Raw genomic sequence first — 19,600 nt, forward strand, 5'->3', positions numbered from 1 at the left:
AAAGCTAAACAGCCCCAACTCACAAGGCCTGGCTGAAGGACTTGGTGTACATGCAAGAGATTGAAGAACAATATGTTTGATCCATGTTGACGGTGTGCAGAGCTAAGGACATTTGGGCCCCACTACGTGTATACCTAACAAACAATCGAGACAGTGGAGATGAGACCGACTCCTGAGCCTTCCAATAGCTTGCCCGTTGAGCCTGCTTGTACATCTCTGAATGTAATGTTTAAGTGCCATCCGCAAAGACTCTGTGTAACTTGATGAGGACTTACCTGTACGACTAATGCCTATCAAAGTTATTGTGCTGGTTATGCAACTCAGTTAGGGGGGAGGGGAGACAAGTTCTTGGGGTATTAACACTCTATAACGGGAAATGTAACGGTTTACAGTTGAACATATCAAGGATGTGAAAGGAAAGTTTGCGGGCGGGGGTTTTAAACGGATAATATGCATTGAACGATGGTCACATTTGAGCCCGGCCTGCAAACGTACATTATGATTTTTATTTTACAATTTTTTTACACACCTGTGTCTTCTTTGACATATACTGTTATTCTAGTTTAAAATTTCAATAAAAAGATGTTTTAAAAAAAGATTAGTGTCAATTGTTACATTTTAAACTTTCATACAGATCTAAGTGAGAAGATTGCATATCTAATTCTGTTTTGGACTCAAACTACAGATTATGGAGCAATGTGGCTATTATTGAAGGTCAGAATATTAAATAAATGTTTAAATACTCATGAGTAACATAGATAACTATTAGTCATAGAATCATCTTTAAAACATGGACAGTTACTACTATCAGCTACAGTGGATGTAGTAATACACTGGTAAAACGTTTACAGATGAAGGATTCATGATTATTGGCTATTAGAGAACCAGGTCCTTTAGAGGTTACATATTGTATTATGTCCATCAAGTGAATTATTGTACATGTATGAAGATATTTAGATGAACTATTACTAGTATTATTGATGAATTGTATATTGTTACAAACAAAATGACATTGATTTCTGTTTGAATTTTTTTTTGGCTTTTGGTAGAAAACTTGCGATTATACTCCCCTGATGAAGAGGTTACTCTAAACGCGTTGGGCCATATGTATATTAAATGCCTAAATGTATGAACAACTGAATGGTCACTTGAAATGAACTTGAAAAAACTTTCTTATTACACAAAAAATCTTTATCGAATTATGAAGTAGCAAATCTGGTCCCTCTAGAGGAGCCACTTGCCACCTCTTATAAAAAGATTGGCTTTGTTTTGGGCCATAGACAGTGTGCAGGGGACGGGAGTACCCTAACAGGGAACCTTCTTGTTTCTTTCAAAGTCTTAGATGTCACAAAAGTTCACGAGATTCATAAAGTTCCCAACAGTTTCCAAAGTTCACAAATTCTTCCAAGTTGGAAATAGTCCGTTTCATAAAAGTTCAACACAAATAAACTTTTCCCAGATAGCTTTTCCCAGGTGTGCTCAGCTGTGCTTCAACACTAAAAGTTCACTTGCTTCTCTCGAGGATTCCCTTCTCCCACATTCAATACCCAGAACGTATTTTCTCTGTTACTTGATCTGTTCGGTTTGCCATGTTCAAAACCCTGCCCTTTGTTCAACAATCACTTCAGCAAAACTTTTTTGGGGCACTTGTCCATGTTTGCATTTTGATATGACCTTCTTTTCACTGCTTTCTATTTTGCTCTTAATTTGTTGTCGTGTCGCACATCTCTCCTGCTGTCGTGGAGCTTTTCAAATGATTTCTATTTTGCTCGACATTTCGGTCGCACACAGCTCTCCTGCTGTTGCAGTGCTTCCTTTCCTTCACAGAGACATTTGAATGTGGATAATGTTATACAGGACCACTCTCATACTTTATATCTTTCAACAATCTCTTTAGCATTGTTCACTTGTTAATAGTATCCCAGAGGCTTTCGATAACGAGTGTTCTTTAACTCGCGACCACCTCGATACAATGTATGCAGTCTTTCTCGCTTGCCACCGGGTTTCTTCTCATTTAGAAACTCACCAGTCATGGATTGCACAGCTTCCTCTCTTTTGCCCTCTTAGCGGCTTTCCCGTCTGAGGTCAGGGTCTCACCACCTTGCCCTCAGACCGTCCTGGGCTTCCTGCTTTTCCCAGAGGAAAAAAGCACCTCTCTGGCCATACAGAATAAGGGAGTAGCATGCCCCACGGCTCCCTTCTGACAATGACTCCAGCTCTCTGGAGAAACGGCTCCCTCGTTGCGCTTTCTCCTCCTTCACTTGGCGACCCTGCAGCGTCTTGGTGTCCATCTTTCTGTTGCTTTGTTTTGGGCAGCATTGGCTCAGCTACCCCGCCTTCTCGCCATCCAGCTCATTCCACTCATCGTCTGCCTTGGTATGTTTTATGCTCTCCTGGAGTTCTGACTAATTTCAGGTGTGCCTGCTTAGTCCCAATTGCCGGATCTTGCCTGTTAGGCAGAATCCTGTGTAGTTCCCTTAGGGAGCACTACAGAAGATTAAGACTACAGGTATATGCAAGAAAATCCCCTTTGGTATCAGTCTGTACACAACGATTTAGTTGGTAGCTGTGGCTAAGCAGTCAGACTTATCTCAAGAGGGAGATGAGCAGTATTTAGGGTTTACACCATAGGACTACAATACTATGGAACAAGGAAACACTGACCAAAGCTTTGTATCAAAAAGAATATATATATTTATTTTACACACTCTGATGTTCACACACAAATCACTATTATTAAAGCAAGTTAAAACAGTCAAGAAAAATATACACAACTCCCTATTTAAATTGTAGACAAGTTTGAGCAAGAGTGAAAACTGAGCAAAACGGCACAGGGTATACCAAGCAGAAATGGCACTCTAACAATTTCTCAGAAGGGAGGGAATGGACCGGTTATACAGGTTTACACTCTTTAACACATCAGCAACACTTCCCAAGTAGATTGTGAACAAGTTAGGCAAGGCAGTACTTTAGCATATGCAATACTGAGGTGAAAACCGAGCAAAATGGAACTTCACAATATTAAAAAGGGGAAGGAAAAAGGTGGTTATAAGAGTTAGGTGCACCAACACATTTCTAGGTGAAAACCAATCTAGAGAAGGCAGTTGTAACAAATTTAGCCAGAGTCAATAGGCCTGTGCCAGAGTCAATTGTACAATGCAATGTGCCCAGGATCAAACTGTTCTAGTAGCTGCAGTCAAATCTTTGTTTAACGAATCGAAAGGGCAGTTTGCAGAAGGTAAAAGATAATGTTAGACGATAGGGGCGGCCAACCCAGTAGGTAAGTAAAGGATTTAAAACACCTTTAGCTATACCAAATGAAACGGGAGGCCTGGCGGAACAATGTACCTTTAAAGTGGAAGAGGCTCCTGCGGTGGCGGTAGTTCCTGGCAGTTCCTGCAGTTCGGAACATCCAGCAGAGGGAGAGAGGCTCTCATCGTGGAGGAAGGTTCGAGTTACTGCACTGCCCAGGGATGAAGCCAGCCGCGGTGCTGCCAAAACTAATATAAGGTACGCTCCTTTAAATCGCGGTCATGGTGGACGGGTGCCTGGCTATCCTGTCTCCGAGTGCAGGGCACTGGTGATTCAACCAAGGCAGGTCCTGGAAGGCAATTGGCGAACTGGTTGGCCCCACCAGCTCAAGGGAAGAAGACTCTTACAGAGGAAGATCTTCTCAAGTCGTTGGGGAAAAGTGGTGAGGATCTACAGCAGGACTTCACCGGTGGTTCAGTCGTTGCAATGTCTTCAGCTTCTCTCCTCTTCAGTTTCTTAGTTCCAGTGACGACGTCTTGTCCTCCAGTCCTCAAGACCCTGCTTTTATGCAGCAAGACCCCCATTCATACAACTTGGCTGTCAGTCACAAAGTGGGGTGGCTCTCCTGGCGGGAGAACCCCACAGCCTATCAGGGCAGAGTGCGACTTGGGTTGCGTAGGCAACCCTGTCCAGGGTGCCTATTCCCCCTTCTAAACATTCTGTCTACTCGAGACTCAGTGGCGCCGAGAGGATGGCTTCTGTGCAGAAGCCCGCCAAAAGGACGACCAAAGGATCTCCGACCCGGGTTAGGATTTCAGAGAAAGACACGAGAAAGAAATATTATTAAAGTTCTGGCAAAAATAAACTGTCAGTCTGTTAGAGGCTGTTAGTAAAAGTGGTAGCCTCGACCAATGGGAAAATCCCACAGGAAAAGATTTGCAGTCAAATATTTACAGTAGTAACCACTGCTACCAGCCATAAACTTTTGAGAGAGGGACTGTACGGTACCCCCTCGAAAATGAACACTAGGGAAAAACTATTAACCCTTTCCAGTACTTCCATATTAAGATGGGTTGTACTGGTTTAGTTCATAATTATTGAATAGTAAAGTCAATGGGGACTTTACATGCCTTGGGAGACAGTAGTCAGTCCCAGGGTATGAAGTATATGTTTGGGGGTCACTACGACACCCCTGTGGTACGCCACGGAGGGTGCTGTGTACCACACATGTTAAAAAGATGATTCCTATGAGGGTGAGAAAAACCCCGTAGACTATAAGCACACAAGATAGCCTCAAACATGCACTAGCAATTTGTCTACGAGTGGGAAAAAAGTATCTCACTCTTAGCAGGATAAAAAAATAAACCCTTCAAATCCAGCAAAGCTGCTGGGGGACTCTATAGGTAAGGGAAATTAGCTTTAGAAGAGAATTCTCCCTAACATTGCCTGTCCTCATTAATGGGACAGGCCCATTGAGTATAACAGTGATCCTGTGCTTCCAATTTCTTTGTCCCAGTACGAGAGGTGTGTCTACATAGGAAGAGTGAAGACAATGAGTTCTACAATGTAATGAGTGAAGCTCCCTTTCATCAAGCCCTCACTTGGTGGTGATTACAACTGACTCCTCCCTGGAAGGGTGTGCCACCCTGGAATCTCACGCAATGCACAGAAGATGGTCCTAGTAAGGGAGGTCTCGCCATATAAACTATCTAACTATCTGAAGCTCATGGCAATCGCTTTAGCTCTGCTATCATACTCCTATGTCCCGTCCCTTTTCCTCCATACTGTATGGGCGTCCCTCACTAGGGACTGGAGATGGAACCTTTTTCACCAGAAAAAAACATCTTCCCCTTTAAATTTAGATGCACGCTGGGGCGCGGCATTGGGAGCATGCGCTCCCCTGACTCTGCCCACCAGCGCCATTCCTCTTTTCCGCGTCGACGGGAACAGACCGCTTTCACCAGGGCTCCTGTGTTAGGCCTCCTGTCTAGTAATTCCATGCGCTCTTCCCCGGAAAAGTGTTATTTTGTCTTCTTATCTTTAATCAACTACCTCTGGCCTCTGGCGCCACGTTCCTCCCTGGTGCATGTCGAGGTCAGCGGGCTTAAGCAGGTGTCCGGCCTGCGAGGGGCTCTTCCCTACGTCAGACCCCCATGCCCTCTGCCTTGTCCCCGACCACGGCTGGGAGGGCTGTACCACGCTTGACACACTGACACAGTGTGCTCTGAAGAACAGGCTAGCTCGGTGGAGGGAGCTTGTCAAGCACAAGTCCAGACCCAAGGTAGGGGCGCTGTTTTCTTCCACACCCCGCAAAGGCGACTCCTTCCCCAGGGAGCGCACAAGCGAGAGGTACCTTTCAGTTTCTTGTACCAGGTAGGTATCAAGGCTACTACAGCTACCGGCCACCAGGCCGAGAAGTCCCAAGGTCCTACTGCTGAATGCACTGAGGGACTGCAAGGTTTTATTACCAGGTTTATTACTATTACCTGAGGGGCTACGCCCTTTTACCGGACAAATATCTGAGTGGGTGCCTGTACATAGCACTACCGGCGACACAGCCGATGGCAATCTGTGTACCAGACCCCGTCCTGAGGTGCAGGTTAGGCCTCAACCTCCACCGCCAAGAGTCTTGGAAGAGGCCGGACCCAGCGCGGAAAGCACCACGATGCAGGCAAGTGGCATGCAGCCTACAAGATGGCCGCAGGCGCAGATAAGATGGCGGCTCGTCCGACACTATCCCCCTTTGGGAACCAGGTAGGGGAATGAGTTTCCAGGTGGGACTGGTCTTCACTGGGGCGTGGCCTACGGCATACCTGTCCTTGTCGCAAGGCAGATATACCCCACAGATAGTACAGCAGAGTGTACCCAGGTCTTAGCCCATGCCCGCACCTCCAAGTGTTCCACCGGCCTGTGAGGACAGGTTTTTTGAAAGGTTTCGGACCCTCATGAGGTCTCCGCAGATGGGCATCATCCTCAAGGATGTGATCAGGGACATGCTCCCTCCAATTCTACCGCTAGCACTCATGGCTACTCCGCCTGTGGTTCCAGTGCATCCGGCTCCTATGCTGCCCATGCCAGTTCTTACCACATTGGCTCCCACCCCTCCAATGTTCTTGGCAGCCCCACAGCCGCCGCCTTAACTGCTGGCTCCTGTCAGTACGCTGCAGCCCCCGGCACCCAGCACTCCTCCAGCTGTACCTGACCAACAGGACACATTGGTGGACACGGACGAGGAGTAGGACCCCGACACCTTAGTTGGTCAAGGCCTTCCATGAGCGGCTTGCCGGACTGGCCGAATACTTGCGGCTTCCTCAGCCTGAGGTGGAACAAACAGAGGCCGGGGTCTTGGCGGAGATCCTCACTCTACGCCCCATGGCTAGTACGGGGATACCGATGCAAAAAGACACGGTGGCTTAAACCCCCTTCGGCGCAGCCTACCAACATGCGCCTCAACGCCAAGTTTAGGCAGATGATGGGGGACCCCCTCTTGCTGTCGGCACACCATCAGCCTCTGCACTCCTGGGCAAGGAGGAGAAGATCCTGGAAGCATACGGGAAGAACATTTATTCCAGCGCATCTTTGTCAGTCAAATGCAGACGCTGTGCTCGCTGCAGTCAACCAGCGGCTTTGGCATGAAATCGCAGACTTCCTTCCAGAACTTCCAGTGCAGTTCCGGGCGTGCTTCAAGGTGGGGCTGGTTGAGGCCAACATTGTACCGCAAGACATAATGGAGTCTACCGTGGTGCACATTGACAGCACAGGTTGTGCCATTTGCATCGCTACAGACATGAGAAGGACTGCCTGGCTACGGGCGACAAGTGCATCCCGGATGTACAGGAGCGCATACTGGAGCTTCTCTAGCATTGGATCTTTCATAGATTCAGATGCTTGAATATTCCCCGTCATCAGACTGGGAATCCTCTGTGATTAAAATAATTATTAAAAATGTTTTTTGATATACATTCATTGTTACATAGAGAATGTATTCAAATACCCCATTATGGCCTATGCGCCATTCCATTGTGTAGTCCCTCCACCTCACTTTGGTAATTTATGGCCCCAACCAATGAGGTGGCAGGGCTTAAACTCCGCCCCAGTCAGCCATCTTCAGATTTTTTCACTGCAGTCTAACAGACAGAGGGAATCCTCCAGCTCTCTGAGCTTTTGAATATTTTTCTCCTTGTTTGTGTAGTTTATATTCTTGAAATATATTCTACTGCTTTCCCCTACTTAGGGGCTATCTATTCTGAACTTTTGGGCTCCGAAAATCTTTTTTCTTGCCCCAAATTCTTCGAGTGAATTTCTCCTCAGCATGGCTAAACTTCAGGCTGCCAAGAAGCCTTCCCTGTTCAGGAACTGCACAAGGTGCAGGAAGAAACTGGTCTACATGAAGGATCCACATGACCACTGCATCTACTGCCTGTACCCTCATGATATCAATAAATGTGACATTTGCAGGTCGTCTTTCCACCCAAACCCTGCAAGACAGACACAGGAGACTTCTGTTATATATAGAAGCCAAAGGTCTGTCCTCTGATGAGGAGTCTGCCAAAACAGCTGTACTGTCTAGTAAACCATCTGAGAGGCAAACTTCTAAGAGAAGGGCCTCTTCAGTGGAAAGGAGATCCTCCCCCACTCAAAAGTGTAAGAACAAGCTGGAAACCACATCTTCCATGCCTCCCTTGAGCTGTGGAGGCCACAAGATGTGACATCCTGAAGAAAAAACCACCTCCAAAGGTAAGGAGGCATTTTAAAAAACTGGAGGGTGGGGGGCACTCGTCCACGGAGAAGCCATCTACGAGTGGCAGTGAAGATAGTGGTTCATCGACGACCAAGCCGGCGATGAAACCCTCATCGACGACGACACTCCAAGCCTCATCGTCCACGACCAAATCCTCATTGTCGAAGTTAACGTCCACAAAACAGTCGTTGACGAAGGAAGCTCATCACTCGTCCACGAAGCTCTCGTCCACGAAGCTCTCGTTGACGGATAAGGGTCATCAACCATCTTCAAAGTCTTCGTCCATGAAACCACTGTTGACGAAGCTGTTGTCCACGAAGCCACCGCTGATGAAACCACCGCCGATGACACCGCAAATTTCTTCGTCTATCGAAGAAATAGTGCCCAAAATGCCCCTCGCGAACGCCACGGATAGACCATCCAATGAGAGCAAGTTCCCCAAGCCTATGGGAGCAATGCCCCCTGTTTCAGAAGCTCCTGAGCCAGTTGGAGCACAATTATCTCCTTTAAAAGAGATGCCAGAACTCCCTGACATCATTCTTCAAGAGGAGTTCTCGGACACAGAATTTGTTGGTGAGCAACCCTTTCTCACCCCCAAGGAACACAGCCCTCCCTAGCAACCGACTACGGAGGTCATTACCGATCCTTATGACCCTGCGCTCATGGAATCGATGCAAAGGATCATCGAGGAATTCAACAGATGGCAAGAAGAAAAGAACAGGTCATCTCTGCCGAATCAGTCGAGAACCCCCCAGAGGGACATCTCACCTCGGCATAGTACACCAAGACACTCCCCTTCCAGGAGTAGACCACAGAAAAGAGCACGATGCTTGAGCCTCCACGCACATCCAGGAGCCGAACACTCAGTGCTTCACCGACAAGGGTCCCGTCTCCAGCACAGTCACATAGACCACGATCTCCGGTTCGAGATCCAACTATGGTGCCATCGTCTGTGTCAGTCTCAGATTGGCAAGAGGACCTGTTCAGGGATTTCTCAGACCCTGAGGAAGAGGAGATCACACAGGAGCCTGATGCTCCTAGCAAATGGGATGATTATATTGTTGAGAAGCCCAGAAGGAAAGACTCTCCAGGTGATTCTTCACCACTGGACGATTTAGTATTGTTTCATACTATTATTGAAAAAGCTGCAGATTTGTTCAAATTACAAGTCACATTGAAAGAGAAGTCAGTGCTTTATGAGCAAAGGGACAAGCACAGAAGAACGGTTCCCACCATTCCTCTTCTCAACACCATATGTGAGTCTGGGTCGAAGATACTGCCCACGCCATTATCCACACCTGCTCTGGTTTCAAGACCTGAGAAGAAATACAAGGCACTAGACTCAGAACCGCTTTGTCTAAGGGGTCATACTAAGTCGGATTCTGTTCCCACGGTAGCGGCCAGAAAGAAGTTAGCCAACCCTTCATCACCACTGTCAGCACCGCCAGACAAGGAAAGTCGTAGGTTGGAAGCCATGGGAAGAAAAGTGTCTTCCTCAGCATCTCTCGCTATTAGAGCGGGCAACACGCTAGCCATGACAGCTAGGTTTGACCGCAAACTTTGGCTGCGTATGTCCAATCTGACCAAATATCTACCTGTGTATCTTCAGGAAGAAGCCAGGTCAATCATAGCAGACGGAGAGGCTAATTCAGATCACATGATCGACACAATAGTCGATGTGGCTGAGTCAGGCTTCAGGCAGATGGCCATGGCACTGTACTAAGGAGACAGGCCTGGATGAAAGATAAGAATTTCGGAGTTGAAGTACAAGCACAAATATTGGAGATGCCCTTCGATGGGCAAGAGTTATTTGGTAAGAAGATCGATGACCACCTAAAAGGAATAAAGACGGACAGGGTCACAGCTTGAGCCATCAGTTCCTTAAAGGATAAAGATAGAGACCATAGGTCTTTTTGCCCTTTTCGAGGCTCATCATCAAAACACAGAGGATATAATCGTTCTTCCTATGGTCAAAAGACTCAAGAAAACACATTCCAGGACAACAAATACCAATCCTCCAACAAGTACCCCTAGAGAAGAAGGTGCGGCTCTGCCCAAGGTAAAGCCCAGAACAAAAAGAAATTGACAGATCGGGTCTTCCCTGTCAATGTCACACTCCTGTAAGGGGAAGAGTAAGCCAATTTTTTCAACGCTGGCATTCGATAACATCGGACAAGTGGGTGTTACAGGTGGTCCGCTGGCATTCGATAACATCGGACAAGTGGGTGTTACAGCTCACACTCTTACCAGGTGGAAAAAATAAACTCCGGAAATCCAGCAAAGCTGCTGAGGGACTCACTAGGTAAGGGAAATTAGCCATAACAGGGCTCACAACTTTTCACCCGGGCCACCGCCAACTCCGGTCATCAGGATTCCACTGCCGCCTACCCTCTGACACACTTTCGGCCACAAGTCAGTTAGATCCGACACAGATCTCGAGCGCACACCACCATTAATCATTTGAGGGATACGGGAGAAGACTGATCAGATGGCCATTTCTCTGCGCCCCCTAAGCAGTCCCTCCCAAGTGGGACTGCTTCAATGAAATGTTCGATTATAACTGCCACCCCTGCCCCATTTTATTTATCCAGTTGATAAACTGAAAATCCTTGGGAACCAGTCAGTGAAAGAGAGCCTGAAAGGAGTAATTGAATCATGTTTCTGTGATAAACATGATGTCCAATTCATGTTTCCCAATAAAATCATATATTTCATGCATATGACTAACAGCAGAACTGACATTTAGCAGAGCTGCCTTAATTGGCTCCTTAACAGGTCCAGATGGTTCAAAGTTGTTCCTATCACTGTTTCTCTATCCCTAGATACCAAATTTTATTTAAGTTCTGAAGTGTGAGATGTCCCGTATAATTGTTTAGCTCCCGCAACACGGTGCTGGTGAACATAGCGGGGCTAACCCCTATTCCTTGGCCCCTTACATCATACCAGTAAACATGTATAACATTTCCTACCCTGCTTACCTCAAAGATAGAGACAGAGACTTTCTGAAAGTTGGAAACATATATAACATGTTATTGGAAAACATATGGTCTCATAATCTCAACTTATGAGGGCGGCTCCCCCCATCCCTGTTCAGGTCTTATGACTGCCTGGCCCAACCTATGGTCCTTATCCCGGTGGCTCCGCCAATCCCGCCTTACAAAAGTCCCATGTCCAAAACCTGTGAGCCATCTCACACCCGTACGTTCTTGCGAGAACGGCCCGCCCTGGGTTCCACTGCCAGTTCAGTCATTCCTCCAGAAAACATGGAGTGAATAAGGCCACTGCATCGGTTGTTGAGGAGTCCCAACCGTCCCTAGTGGTGGCAGTGCCCATGTCACTCCATCCTGCCTGAAGCAGCCAGTGGTTGTAGCTCACTGACCAGACCGCAGCGTGCCTCCTTCTCCGGGACCGCCCTCGTAACTCCATCTGCGACAGAGAAATTAGTTAGTTCATTTAGTGCTACATTCACCTATGCTAAACAAATGTGTCAATCGATCCTTCATAAATTACATAGTTACAATATTTACAGTTCCTTCTGATCTGTCCTGTCCTTCTCCAAACCCTTGCCGCTGTCTATCCTGTCCTTGTCTTGTTCAGAAGCTCGGGTGGGAGGGTGGTTCTTGCTGCTGCCAGGGCTGGATGAGAGGGCTTGCTCTCTCCGACTGGCTATTTAAGCCCTCGAGGTGCCGCCCATTTTCGGCCGGACCCCCGAGGGCACCCTGATTGCATCCTCTTCAGAGGAGGCGAGTCCATGCAGGGGACGGCCAGAGGGGCGGCCCGCTATGTGAGCTGCGCCTCTAGTGCCCCCTACATGGGCTGGTGCACCTGCTGAGTTCGTTTCATGTCCCCTCTTAATACCGCGTTATTGGCTTAAACATCCAGGCTTAGAAAGAAACGCACCTCACGGATCACTGGTGTATTCCGCTGCCGCCGAGCATTGTTTCCTGCCGACTGCTGAAAATCGCCCGTTAACAGGCTTTGTCTCAGCGATCATTTGTGCTGACTCAAGCCATGTAAAGTCTGCGTCGCCTCCTACGTGACAGGGCTAGGCTGCACAGAGTGCTGGGAAATGGAGTTTAGCACTCCAAAGATCACAGCAGCACTCGTTCTGGGAAAAACCCTCTCGCTCAAATAAGCGGAAACAGCAGGCTAGGAGACCCGCGAGTTAGATGGAAGAATGCCTATCTTCTAAAATGCACAGACTCAATTTTCACATTTTGTTAAAAAAACAAATATTAAAATTGAAATTAAAAGAAAATACTCTCACTAAAATGCACAACTAAAATATAAACCCAGAGTGCGGGCAAAGGAAGAACAGAGATTCCCAGCGCTTACCCCGGTATAAGGTGGGTGTCTACAAGGCTGTGGGTAATTGATGCCTAGTGTGTGTATTGCCCTACACACCACAGTTAGATTTGAACATTAGATTAATTTGACCAATCGCACTGCGCCATGCACTGTAAATTAATGTGTACAGTTGTACATCTTTTAATTATTTGACACAGACAGCCTGACGCGTGTTTCGAGGCTTGGCTCTTCTTCTGAGGCAGAAACACTTCTCTTTAAAGCTCAAGTTGCAATTAATGAGTTCATAACAGATCTGAGCACATAAGCATCTTATTTTCGCTTCGCTCTTGCGATGAATCGTAATAATCACTATCTCTGCATTTCGGCGTTATACTGAATATCTCTCCCTGTATTCAGTATAACACCGAAAGGCAGAGATAGTGATTAACCAAGTCTCGAAACACGCGTCAGGCCGTCTGTGTCAAATAATTAAAAGATGTACAACTGTACACATTAATTTACAGTGCATGGCACAGTGTGATTGGTCAAATTAATCTAATGTTAAAATATAAACCCACTAGTAACATGATTTGCACCAAAACGATTATGGAACCTGATAACAGGCAACACAGATTGTGATAAGGCTGTGCTGCAGCAAGCCAGTTCACTGTTGGGATTACCTATCTATACAGCCACAAGCATTGGATGTCATATTCTTGTCAGCTTGGTGAGATGACTCCTTCCAGACATGGCTGGGTGCATTGGCAGTCTGGCCTAGGTATATTGCCAACAACCATGTGGGACCCAGCCCAGGAAGCCTTCTTTAATTCACCTGAGGAGAGTTTGTACCTTTCTCCAGGGAACAGAACCTCTGACCAGGCGGTCCCCTGGGAACCAGTACTTTAAAGAAAGCCCTGACATGGAAAGGGCCCACTCACACCAGGTTGCTAATTACAAGAGTCTTTTTGAAGTAGGCAGGCAGAGGAAGGGGACAGTGTAATGTCCGGAAGAGAGGTTCAAATAGAGAGGGATCTTGCCATCTTGGATTTTGCTAGGTCTCCCCAAATATCCTGTCACCTTCCCACTTCTTGTAGGCACAGCACTCCGGGTATGACATCAGCAGGGCAAAGGACATTTGTCATAGCAGCCAGGATTGGGCCCCTAACAACAGTTTTGCTATGGACAAATGCCCTTTAGCATTTCACCTAAATAAGTTGATTCACCTTTGGACTTCAAGACAAGAATTAACCTCGAACTTTGTTGGCAATACAGTCTATTCCAAAGTTCTCTGCCATAGAGTTGAAGACAAAAGGCTCCAAGGAAGAGGAAAGCTGTTTTCCCTACCCATCCCAAAGGCAGATTTGGAATGAAACTGCTGTATGGACAAGTCCTGCTGCAACTGAAGTCTGGTACCCAGGAGCTTGCCTCTGGCGGTGACACAACCCTTGCAAGTTCCTGCTACGAACTTTCCTTGTTTGAAACAGCAGATGAAAATACTTGCCTTGTCCATGTGACCCCAGACTTGCTCTCCCAATAACCACAGCGATCACAGAACCAAAGAAGACACTCCTGTATCTCTGGACTGACTCAAGGCCGGCTTTGGCTCCTTCAATGCCATCCAGGTTGCTGAAAGGGTACTGCTGGAATCATCCTTGACCTCAGCTGCTCGACTGCTTCTGCATCTCTGAGTTCCAGTCAATGTCGACGCCAAAGCTCTGTCATCTCTGCATCTGAAACCGCAGAGTCTTCTATTGTCCACAACTCAACAACGCCTGCCTATTTATAAGTTTCTTCAAGCTTTAAACTGTCACCCTGACCCTTGCAGTATCGTGAGGCTGTGTTGTGCGAGCTGAACCCCCTCACTGTCAAAGACCGTTCCCCACTTCTCTGCACCCCTGGCCTCCAAGTCTTCCAGTGCCACCGACATCGCCTGCTGTCCCCAACGACTTTGACAAGCAAGCAGCCACCTGCCGAACTACACTGCATCATTAGTACTGATCTCCGCTGCTCCTCGACTCCCCGGTCTGATGCCGAAATCACGCAGACTCTCGGTTTGACGCCAAAAAGCCTGCCTTAACGCTGTTTACACTTCAAGACACGAACATATGGTATTTGAAGAGATCCTGTCCCCTTACTCCACATTAAAGGACCTTAGTGACTTTTAAGGCCCCATTCTCTGACTTTTGAGAGGCATATTTACGAACTTTGAAATATTTGCTAAAATCTTTGTCCCAGCGCCCCTGTCTATGAACCCACAATGCCCCATTAGTTTAACCTCTTAATTGCCACATTACTTCTGTAGTGCCAAGGACGCTATAGCTCGTCCTTTTTGGCAATCTGTTTTGTGCGATCCCTGCAAGGCAGGGATCGGACAAACTTAAATCCAACCCCTGGACAGTGAGGAGGATTTCTTTCAGTTTCACGTCGGCGTGCTTAATGCATGCCAACATGAAACTGAAATTGATTTTCACTATGGCAGCCATTTCGGTCTGCCGCAGTGAAAATGAAAGGCGAGTCTCCACCTTTCTCCCCCTCGATCTGAACGGCTATTGAAGGGTTGCTGGACACGGATCGGGCACAGAGCGCTCGACCCACGCCCAGCAATGCCACTAGACCACCAGGGATCTGTCTGTGATGTGGGGGGTAGGCACCCCCCCAGCCCCCAAAGCATGGGGCCTTAAGTATTGGGCCCCTTGGGGGCAGATGGGTGTCCATCTGCCCCCAGGGAAAAAGAAAAAATAATTAAAAACACATATAAAGATTTGAGTGGGGTGGCCCAGGGGGACCCACTGGACCACCAGGATTTGTTGTGCCTTCAAAGGAGGGTGGGGGTTGGCCCTCTCCCCCCACTTTAAGTAGATGGGGGGCACATCATGTAGCCCTCCCTGAGGGCAGATTCCTGTCCCTAGGAAGGGGTACATGAGAAGCCCCCCATCCATTTGGGGTGGGGGGAGGCCACCAGAAATATTGGCACAGGCCCCCCAAGCCTGGGGCAGTACGTTTCCCCCCCTGGGGGCAGATGGGCACACACATGTGCCCGTCTGCCCCTAGGAAATGGGCAAACAAAATATATACATATAACTTATTTTGGGTGGGAGGTGCGGAAGGGCCCACTAGACCACCAAGATTTGTTGTGCCTTCAAAGGGGGGTGGCCCTCTCCCTCCCACCCTAAGTGGATGGGGGGCACATCATGTAGCCCTCCCTGGGGGCAGATTTCTGCCCCTAGCAAGGGGTACTAGTGCAATCTGCCCCTAGGAAGGAGTACATGAGATGACCCCCCCCACCCACTTGGGGTGGGGGGGAGAGGGCCACCATAAAACATTGGAATGTCACCCCAATGCATGGGGCAGTACGTTTTGCCCACCCTGGGGGCCACCCCCTTTTCCACTAAAACCATCCATGGTGGTTTAGTGCCCCCCCACACACCCACCCAAAACAAGTTATCATTTTTGTTTATTTTTATTTTTGTTTTGCCCCTTTCCTAGGGGTATATGGGCACACTAATGTGCCCCTCTGCCTCTAGGAAAGGGGCAAAAAGAAACTTGTTTTGGTGGGTGTGGGGGGCACTAAACCACCATGGATGTTTTTAGTGGAAAGGGGGGTGGCTCTCTCCCCTCCACTCCGAATGGATGTGGGCATCTCATGTAGCCCTCTCTGGGGGAACATTTCAAGCGCAATCTGCCCCTAGGAAGGAGTACATGAGATGCCCACCAATCCATTTGGGGTGGGGTGGGGGGGAGCGGGCCACCTGAAAACATTGGAATTGCCCCCCAATGCATGGGGCAGTACGTTTTGCCTACCCTGGGGGCAGATGGCCACATTAGTGTGCCCATATACCCCTAGGAAAGGGGCAAAACAAAAATAAAAATAAACAAAAATGATAACTTGTTTTGGGTGGGTGTGTGGGGGGGCACTAAACCACCATGGATGGTTTTAGTGGAAAGGGGGGTGGCCCTCTCCCTCCACCCCAAATTGATGGGGGGCATCTCATGTAGCCCTCCTTGGGGCCAGATTGCTCGTGCAATCTGTCCGTAGGAAGGAGTATATGATATGCCCCCCATCCATTTGGGTTGTGGGGGGAGAGGGCCACCAGAAAACATTGGAATGGCCCCCCAATGCATGGGGCAGTACGTTTTGCCCACATTCCCCTATGAAAGGGGCAAAACAAAAATAAAACAAATTATAACTTGTTTTGGGTGGGTGTGGGGGGGGGCACTTAACCATCATGGATGTTTTTAGTGGAAAGGGGGGTGTCCACGGGTGACGACATTTTGGAAATGCATGGGGTTCCCTGTTTTCCTTGGTGGCTTCGACACCCTAGGCCCAAATTTCTAGGTTGTCCACATGAGCAAAATCTGCTCTGCCGAAAGTCTTGGGGTTACCAGTGGGTTAGCCTTTTCCCTTTGCGCCCACACATTTGAGGTACCATTTTCATCGGGACACCTGTGAGAACGCGGGAAAGAAGGACATCTGTTGTTGGTGGGGTGTTTCTGTAGGTGGGCAGGGGGAAATGTCTCTGAAATTTGGTGGTAAAAAACAATTTTCAGACTTTTCACTCTGGCCACCCACCGAAACACACCACCAATAACACATGTCCTACCTTCCTGCGTTCCCACACTTGTCCCGATGAAAACAGTACCTCACTGTGGGTGCACCTACCTGGGCGCAAAGAGAAAAAGCTAACCCACTGGTAACACCAAGCCTTTCGGCAGAGAAGATTTTCAGGAATTTTGTTCATGTGGACAACCTACAGATTTGGGCCTAGGGTGTCGAAGCCACCAAGGGAAACAGGGAACCCCATGCATTTCCGAAAAGAGGACACCCGTGGAAATCCACAGAGGCAGGGGAGTTGCTAGGTCTGGAAAAGACCCGGGGCTACGCTGATGTCATAACTGTCAGGACTGGGGGCTAGCTAGTCTTTTGGCTGTAGCTCCTGAGATTCTATCCGGCGCTACAACCAAAAGATCAGGGGCTATAGCCCCCTTAGCCCCCCCCTAGCAACGCCCCTGCACAGAGGTCTGACTTGCGCAAATGGGCCCAAAATGTATTACCCACAACCCCTGGTAAAGCCCGAAATGTGGCTAAACCCCCACAATTTTTGCACTTTTCACTCTGCTCACCCACCAAAATATACCGCCAACAACACATGGCCTACCATCCTGCGTTCCCACGGGTGTCCCGACAAAAATGGTACCTCATATGTGTGGGTGCATCTACCTGGGTGCAAAGGGTGGTTATTTTCTCTCACCCCCTACATCAAACTAGGACCCGCCTACATGTGGGAAAAAAAGGGGCCAAATGTGGCTGATATATCTCATGTAACAAAAAAGTTCCAAGGCATTGAATGGCGACATACCGAAATCACCAAAAAAGGCCTCGGCACTGGGGGGGGGGGGGGGAACCCCATGGAAGTTAAGGGGTTAAAGACTACTTTCTCTGTATTTCCTCTTACATAGGTGGACCAGTAGTGTATTTATTAGTTGTGTTTATTTTTTCCAACTTATTTTTATTAAGGTTCATACAAACAATGACATTAGTTTCAATATCACAGGTTGTTTTACTCCTAAGTCCCGTCCCCTTTCCTCCATACTTATGGGGTGTCTGTCCAAGGGGATGGGACCGGAGCTCTTCTTTGATTACATAAAAAGAAGATTTCCCTTTTAAAAGTTGTGCATTGCACAGTGAGGCACAGCAGCATGGACATGGCTTGCCCCGCTGATCTGGCTCACTGGCAACACCCGTTAGTCCTTTTCTCCACACTGAGGGGACTGGATGCTCTTCACATGGCACAGTTTCTTTTATCCCATGTATTGTTTCTTACCCCCTAAGAATTGTTTCACTTTATCTTACCTCGCCTCCCAGCATCCTTCAGTACTTTTTTGATGGGCCGTTCAGGGCTCGTATCATGTTCTTCCTGCGGCAGGCACTACTCAGCAGTGGATTACTCTAGGCTCTGTCTAGAGTGCTCGGGCTTCAAGCACAGAGGGGCCAACTGCTTGTCCTGTCGGTCATAGATTAGGTCATTAGGATGATGCTTTTAGCAGGCCTCCACCTGGTCACATCACAGACTTTATTTGTTGAAAGAGGGCACAACCTCGAGTAAGTCCATCTGCAACCCCCGCAAGTGGAAGGGACGCAAGTCCTGTCGCGGATAGCCAACAATCTACTTTGGCCCACCCAGAGGCTTCAGTCTTCTACAAGCATTTGAACTGAGGGCCTTTCGGTGTCTGGTAACAGGACTTGCCCAGAAGCCACTCAGTCTTCTACCATTGCTTTCACTGAGGACCTCTCGTGATTATGTACGGGGTCCGTTGTAGCGTTAGAAACCTACCAGACTTACGAAGCCTATGGGAAGCTGAACTGCCAGAGTACCCTTTAAGGGTTTTAGTAGCTGTCCTGTCTTGGCTTAAGACACCAAGCTCTGTGTTGAGCAAGCTTCCCTGCTTTGCATTTAAAGGAGAGAAGTCAGAACAAAGCACTAAGCAAAATGCCACCAAGGTTTCCTCAGAAACTTCTATAGAACAACGTCACAGCCCCCTCAAAATGGCCGCAAGATGACAGAATAGGCATATGAAGGTTTCAGTCTCTTTCTCACTGCAGAGGTGGTTTCAGAGGTTTCATACTCTGAGTCTCTATCTTCTGAAGCATCAGGCTTCCGTTCAACACAGATTCCATTGCTACCTACAGTTTGCAAGGAAGCTTCTGTGAGGGTCGGCTGGACACCCATGTTTACTCGGTCTACCTTGCATCCAGTACAATCTTCCTCTTTGAGGTATGGTGCGCCACACCCCACAGGCATACAACTTTGTACCTAGTGTAATGAAGGCGTGGTATCAAACAGTGAAGACAGACACAAGTGATCACAGCTCAAGGGTGTTTATGGAACTTCAATTGGGTTTGGAAAATGCCTATCTAATCCTTAATATAAAGATGAGAGCAGGCTATGACCATCAAATAAAAAATAATGCAGTCCTAGTGGAGTCTGGTCAAAATAAAAGGGCCTGTACTAATAAACCTACTGCCAATCCTTCTAAATACAAATGGTGTGGGGAAACAATGTTATACAAAAGAAAGTGTTCAAGAAATTATATGTTAAGATAGTTGGGCCGTTAGCTTCCCTACCCCAGGTTTTCAGCACGGGACAAGGCGGCACACTCGACCTTAGCACGTACTCTGGCTTTTCCAGCATGAGGATGCAGTTCAAATTCTCAGTATCGGGACCTTCTGTGCCAAAGTCTCTTTGCCATTCAAAGTTTCTTATTTAAGAGGGCCTGATGCAACAAACAAACATTCAAAGTTCCTTTCCCTTCAGGATTCTC

General features: G+C 47.8%; 1 protein-coding gene across 4 annotated transcripts in view; it reads left to right on the top strand.

The window, feature by feature from the left end:
* KMT2E (lysine methyltransferase 2E (inactive)) overlaps positions 1-19,600 on the top strand; it is a 3,564,841-nt gene that overhangs the window by 2,733,198 nt on the left and 812,043 nt on the right. The gene's annotated exons all lie outside the window — the stretch shown is intronic.

Source organism: Ambystoma mexicanum, chromosome 12 (assembly GCF_040938575.1).
Source record: "Ambystoma mexicanum isolate Mex_15411 chromosome 12, UKY_AmexF1_1, whole genome shotgun sequence".
NCBI classification, from domain to species: domain Eukaryota; kingdom Metazoa; phylum Chordata; class Amphibia; order Caudata; family Ambystomatidae; genus Ambystoma; species Ambystoma mexicanum.